Source organism: Gavialis gangeticus, unplaced genomic scaffold, assembly GCF_001723915.1.
Source record: "Gavialis gangeticus isolate Ggan-Ray unplaced genomic scaffold, GavGan_comp1, whole genome shotgun sequence".
In the NCBI taxonomy this organism is placed as follows: Eukaryota; Metazoa; Chordata; order Crocodylia; family Gavialidae; genus Gavialis; species Gavialis gangeticus.
In genome coordinates this window covers 50,833,562-50,840,924 of record NW_017729004.1, presented here as the reverse complement: position 1 = coordinate 50,840,924, position 7,363 = coordinate 50,833,562, and positions in this window count along the sequence as shown.

Here is a 7,363-nt window from a genome sequence, read left to right as displayed (position 1 = left end):
ATGTTCGGGGGGGGGGGACAATGTGTGGGAAAGGAAGTAAAAATCAAGACTAAATCAAAAAACACATAAAAAGTATTGAAGTGGTTAAAGGCCAGTGAATTCAAGGTAAAAATGAGGTTTGAATAGTGAAGCTGATTACGCCACAATAGGACTGATGGAGAATTCATCTCCAGACAACTTAAAAAAAATAAACAGTCTCTGTATGCTTTTATGGAAAATATACTTTAATCAAACATGTGTGATTGAGCTTAATACAGGAGTGACCAGATGTTACTTAGCTTGGTCTACACAGGTCATGCTAGATGCTTTAATGGCTATTTTTGGCCTTACAATCTAGGAAAGAATCTAACTGCACTGTATATAAACAAAGACCTGGATAAATGCTGAATTTGCTACAAATTAAGATGTTCTGCCTGTCTTAAAAAAGGAAGAAGGAAAACTGAAAGTGGCCAAAAATCTGGTTTTCAGCCATGCTATTCCAGCAGATGCTTTCTTCCCCACATGTAGCTAAATAAAATAAAAAACACACAAAACACTTGTTTCTCAAATAGTCCATTTTGCCACAAGTGTACATTTTGCATAAACCAAAGAGACATGGATTTCCTCCTTAGCTCTTCAGAAGAAAAAGCTTCAGGGATCAATCCAGAATTCTCTCTTCCTGCCAGAGCTATGTGAATAAAAGTATTTACTCAAAATAAGCCTTTTAACAAACAAACAGAAGCATAGTCTACTAAAACCAAACCAGTATTTTTTACAAAATAAGACTGGAATTATTTCAGCCTCTTATCTGTGGGTGAAGAAGGAAACAAAATGATCTGAGATGCATGTGAAGAGCAGTCTTGTAACAATGTGATTTTAAATGCATTTATGTCTTAAAACAAAGTTTTATTACTTCTGCTAAACATTCATTATTCCTACCAGATGCGTTAATAAAATTGTACTAAGTGCTGAACATATAGGACACTTACACGTGCTCTGGGGGAGGGGGGCAGCGCTTTAATTAGAATGGCTCCAAGAGCTGCTCTAATTAAAACACGTTGCATCTTGTATATCAGCGGCCCCACACTTAAAAATGGTGGCAGGGGCACTCGCCCTAAAGCTTATTCAATGAGTTTTAGTTCAAGTGCCCCCACCACCATTTTTAAGCGTGGGGACGCTGATACACAAGATGCGGGAGGCTGCTAGCATGCAGTAATGCCATGCTCCAGCAGACTCAATTAAATCAAGGCTGCTCCAACATGCTGGAATACTCTGCGTTTGTGTATAGGCACCCAAAGATTTTACCAGCCAAATAAATAGGGAGTGTGAAAAATGAAAAGTTGTTACTTCTATTAGCTCAAAGTTAACTTTCACTTACTTCAGTATAATGTACACGTGAGTAGGTTTTTTTTTTTATTAATTCATGTGATGAAAATCACCACTCTTATTTATACCTGTGACAGGAGTATCTCTACTGGAGCCTTTCTATTGGTGACTCTGCCCTCCTGTTATGGGCCAACTGCCTGCTAACTTGCCTGCTATGCCTTGATCTTAATTGATTAAATGACTGATGTAATTAGCGGGAGGCTGCCCACTTTATGTGCCCCAGTGCCAGAGGGCGCTATCCGCAGCTCCTTTTCCACCTCTACACCACAGCCCAAGCTTCGCAGATGGTACTGACGTAGTTTTTGACCTGGGCCCTGTTGTGACTTGGCCTTCTCCTTTACCTCCTTGGGGCTTCTTGCTGCCCCCCCCCCTTTGCTCTGGGGCTTCTCACTCCTCACGGCCCTCTCTCCAGGTTCCTCACTGCCCTCTTGCTCTGGGGCTGGGGCCAACGCACCCCAAATGCTGCACTCTCTCTGGCGTCAGGGTCCCCACGCTACCATAGAGACCCTATGAGGCCTCCTCCAACCCCTAATAGCTTCACCCAGTCCTCCAGTCAAAACAGCAAACACAAAGCCTCCAGGCTATAACATAAAAACTAAACCATCCGGCCAAACAACATTCAATTCCTACCGAGAAATACTCCAACCCATAGCAGCGATCAGGGGATGCTCATGCAGTCGTGTGTCTCCCTTCTGTCTGCACTGGCCAAGCTCCCTCTCCATTGGCCACCAGAGGGGAACTACCCTCCTGGCCTCACGTCTGGGGCTTAAGAAGGGCCAAGCCCTGCCTCTTCCTGTCAGCTGGCTCCACTGGTTGCCCTAGCAACCAGCACCTGTGACTCTGGCTGCCCTGGTGACTGGCAGCTGAGTCTCCCCCTTCTTGCCACTAGGGGTCTCTCCTGAGCTGTTTTCTGCTCTCAGGCACAGGGCACCTAAGTGCTCTGCGACAATACCATTTATTAAATGGTTCAAGTTCAAAATCCTTTTTCCTTGTAGATCTTAAATATGGTAGCATCTTTGAGTTCTTGAGAGAAAACATTTTATCCCACTATTTGACATGTGTAGACTCTCAGTCAAAATTATACACCCTTACTAATAGACTTCTGCTGAAATACCATTAGATTCTAGAGCTTAGCAATTCTTTAACTTCTGCACGGCAGTTAGGATTTCCTGTAAAGTAGGTTTGTGGTCAAAAACATCATTAAAACTTGCCTGGGGTATGCTGAGCAGATACTCTAGATACAGTACTCAAAATCCTTGAAATGCTGCTGCCACCACAATTAGATGCTGATGGGATCAGTAAACAACACTTTACCTGGTTTACCATAACCATCTTCCACTTGTGTTGCTATGTCACAAGCAGGACCATCACATTCATTAGCCCTGCATAGAACTGCTGCATGGTATGCACATCAGCATGCTGTTGTAGTTTATTTGCTTTAGCATTCCACTGTTGGTCAATATTGAGAAAATCCTGATCAATTCCTGACCATTCCTTTTGTAATCCTGTTGATAGACAAGGGAATCAGGATTGTCAAGAAGTTTTCAACTCACTGTTCTCTTTTTGTCTATTTATGCCTTTTGGATAATGTCATTTTTGTTGAATTAGTCACGGTGCACCAAGTCACAGACCATGTACCATCACTGGATTGAATGTAGCATTGCACAGAAGGATTAAAGCTTTGTGTAGCAAAGTGGTGTATGGAGTCATATTCACAATCACTGCACTGACAGGAAACCTTTGATTGATGTATTCTTTGCCTGAGACGGGAAGATTGATTGGCCTGTTATGGCTTGGCTAGGTCATTCCTGAATCAGGAAACTTCTAACAATGAATTGGCTTGTGTGTCCATGTACTCAGACTTGTCTGGCATTTGGAAATATTTAATCTCTCCTTGCCTCAGTTCCCTCATAAATTGGGGGCTACAAGTCTTGATTCCTCACACTCAGCCCCTGTCCTAAAAATTTTATTATCCAAACAGACAGCCTCAGGTGCACATTCAATATTTAATATTTTTGCATTTTACCAAACTGCAACCAGTAATATAAGTGTGTGTTTAAAAGAAGTAATCCAATTTGAACATGTGCATGCACATTTGTGCTTGCATGTTCATGTGTTGCATGCATTTAAGGCCTTTTATTAGTAGATGTTTAGGATTGTGAATCCAAAAAAGATGACAAAGCCGGTAGGGAAATACAGATTGCCTGAGTGAGGGACTAAGAATAGAGGGATGGGGGTGAGGAGGAGAACACAACTAGGTTACAGGAGATACAATGTTAGCCAACTAAGCCTGGGGGTGGGGTGGAAAGGGGAGGGAGGGGGTTCACGACGCTGAGAGAGAAAGGAGATAGATACACACAAACCCATTACAATGGTCCGCAATGGTGGAGGAAGTGGTTCGAAGAAAGTGTCTCAGTCCATATAGAGTCTCATCGCGGGAGTCCTCTTCGGGTGGAGCGGGGTTGTCTGTTGCTGAAGAATCCTCTCAAAAGTGAAGGTCCATCTGGTGCAGAGGGGGTGGGTTCAGGCGGTCCCCTCTGGGTCCAGTCCAGCAGCGGTTCGTCTGGTGGGGTCAAAGTACTGGCGGTGGCCCGTGATGTGTTCCACGTAGATGTAACAGGACCAATGGATGGTGTCGGACACCATGAGGCAGCGCATCAGCTGGCGTAGTGGTGGGAGACACGGCAGGCACGCAGAACACTCTTGTTGCTGGGGTCCCAGGCTCCGAGCATTCCCACAATGAGCGCATCGACCGTCACATCTTAGCCACGGCCCCTCAGGATGTTGGCCAGCAGGGCGTACATCTCTCATTCGCGAGCCTGGGTCTCGGTGAAGGCTTGGCACCAGTTCTCGAAGGGGATGGTTACGTCCATGATCACAACCTTCTTGGCCTCTTCATTAGTGATGACTATGTCAGGTCGCATCTGGCTCTCGCAGCCCAGGACAGTGTGGTTCACAGAGATCTCCCCCACTGCGGCTGGGATGGCCTTCACCAGGCAGTCTTGGACAGCATTGTGGCAGAGCTGCCAGGCTCTGGCGTGCAGCTTGCAGCTGCACAGCATGTGGGGGAGGGTCTCTGCCACGTAGTCACACTGTCCGCACCAATTGTCCCAGTGGCTGAAGCGGATGGCCCCATTCAGAGGCAGGCAGTTGAGGTGGGCGTGGTGGAGGAAGCGCCAGTCCATGAAGCATGTGAAGCTCCTGCTGGGCATGAAGTGGTTGCTGGAGTCCCACTTTGAGGTGACATCGAAGACCTTGCCCTGGTTGGGTTTGGCCCTCAGGTCACCGGTGTATTTGTTTCGGACAGTGTCCTTCAGAAACCTCTCCAGGAAGGTCCTCATGCAGGGTGTCATGGTGACACAGTCAGCGTGCGGGGCTGGTTGCAGGGAGACTCCCAGCTCCCGGCGCTCCTCAGTCCAGGTCCAGGCACAGCCAACACATTTCCCAAGGCGGTGCGTGGCATTGCAGGCTCAGCTCCACAGCGAGGCAAAGTCCCCGCCATCTCTGCTGAACTCACCCTCCAGCGAGCTGCTGAGGAAGGTGGCCAAGTCATGTCCAGTAGGCTGCCTAATGATCCTCTTGCAGGTGGTCTCCTTGAGGGCGCTGGCAGTGATGGTACTTACCGTTGCATCTGGGCAGGTCAGGAGGCGGAAGGCATGGGTGACCACTGTGATGTGGTGATCAAGATACTATTGATTGACACTGATGGACTGAAGTATGAAAGCAATGACTGGACCAGAGTGTGATTGCAGGTGGTGTGAGGCAGCCACTGCAAAACCAGTGTGAGCCAATATCTCAGCATGCGACTGGTCTGTGGTGTCTGAGCATGACTGCTTGTATCGAGGTGCTTGTGCATTGTGTTAGATGATGTGTGTGTGATCGAGTTTATGAGTGAAATATAAGGGTTCAATTGAGGGTTGGATGTGTTGTTGTCTGAGAGACTGTGGACAGCTGAGCGCATCAAGTGTAGCATGTGGGAAGCAACCTACAACGGATACACTCCACTCAGGGACTTACCTGTGTACTTACCTGCCTCATCCTCACTAGTAGGGTAACGTATCACCCACCCTTTTCTGAGGTGCTTAGTACCCACTGAAAGTGAGGGGACAGCTAGAAATCCTCAGTGTGTCAAAGGCTGTGTAACAGGCTGGTATTGATTACTTCTTGTATGTATTGTGAATAGTGTTTTACCAATTGCCATATTGTAGATTTGTTGTTGTTCTGCTGTGATACTGACTTTATACCATACACTCTTGTTAATCTTAATCTTGTGTGGAGTATTCATTGGTGTTTTACTTCCATGGATGGGGCCAGGCTGTAGGTCAATCTCCAGAGAGAATTAACCCCAGGGTGCCTTCGAATCATCTACAGGTAGCTGGCAGGCTATTGAGGCCTAACAAACATCTGGACATATAATAAGATTTCTCCTGCCAGACTTCTCATGGACAGACTGCTAGCTGTAGCACCTGGTGCCGAGGTCAGTGCTGTGGCAGGGAACAACACAGCCAACTCCAGCCCTGTCCGGAGTTGGCTGGGATCATGGGAAGCATTACAGTGCAACTGCTCTGAACACATTCTAACTTTTAATATGGGACAATCGTTCTGTTAGTACAACTATTCTGTTAGGCCAGGGGTAGGGTTGCAATGCTTGCTGTCTATAAAGAATCAGGCCCCTTAAGTCTAGATCACCTGACTGTTACTGCCTCTGGATTTGGCTCTTTGCAAGTGCACCAGTGCTCCTGTTATTTCATGACCTTTATTATTTTCCTGTGGCTTTAATCCTGGAAGGAGCTGTGCAGTCTAGTCCTGATGCAGCCACAATCTTAAACATGGAAGATACAGACCTTGAGTTAAAAAAAACAAAAGATTTGCACTGCATATTGGGGAATGTAAATGAAAAACAGACAAAAATAGAGGAAGGGGAACCAAGACATACAACCTGTGAACGTGAAACAAAGAAACGGAGATGACAAGAAAAATCAGTTTGATGAATGATGATTTAAAGTAATTAAAATCAGTAAGTGATGTTTACATTATGGAAATAGCTCGTGATTTTTAAATCAGTGACTTATTCAAGTGTGTTTGCTGGAGTCACGGATATGATGTGATGAAGGATAGATTCCATAACAAAGGAGGAATGTGTACCTGGAAATTTCGATGCTTGCAGCAAAGAAAAACAATGCAGTTGGAATATACATAGATATTTAAAAAACTTTTTGTAGATTTGTATTGTAGTAACAGGAAGAAATAATCAGGATTATAGAAAACTAGGGTTAGAATGGACCTCAAGAGATTATTTAGCCTAACCGCCGCTCAAGGCAAGATAATACTTGTCTAAATTACCCTAGATAAGTGTCCATCTAAACTTCTCTTAAAAACTGCCAAGAATAAGGATTCTACAACCTCTCTGTTACTTGTTCCAATGCTTAAACACCCTCATAGTTAGAAAGAACATCCTAATATCCAAACTAAATTTCCCTTGTTGCAATTTAAGACCCATACTTCTTGTCCTGTCTGCTGTGGTAACAGAGAATAGTCAATCACCAAACTCTTTATAACCATCTGTGGCAGGGCACTGTTTCATAGTTTCATAGTTTCTAGGGTTGGAAGGGACCTGAGCAGATCATCTAGTCCGACCCCCTGCCATGCCAGGAAAGAGTACTGGGGTCAAACAACCCCAGCAAGGTGGTCATCCAACCTCCTCTTAAAAACCCCCAGGGTGGGAGCCTGCACCACCTCACTTGGAAGCTGGTTCCAGACCCTAGCCGCCCTGATTGTGAAGTAGCGCCTCCTGATGTCCAACTTAAACCTTCCCTCCGCCAGCTTGTGACTGTTGTTCCTGGTCACTCCTTGCGGCGCTCGGGGGAACAGGGACTCCCCCAGCGCCTGCTGATCCCCCCTAACCAGTTTATAACAGGCCACAAGATCCCCCCTCAGCCTTCTCTTTTGAAGGCTGAACAGGTTCAGGTCCCGCAACCTTTCCTCATAGGACCTACCC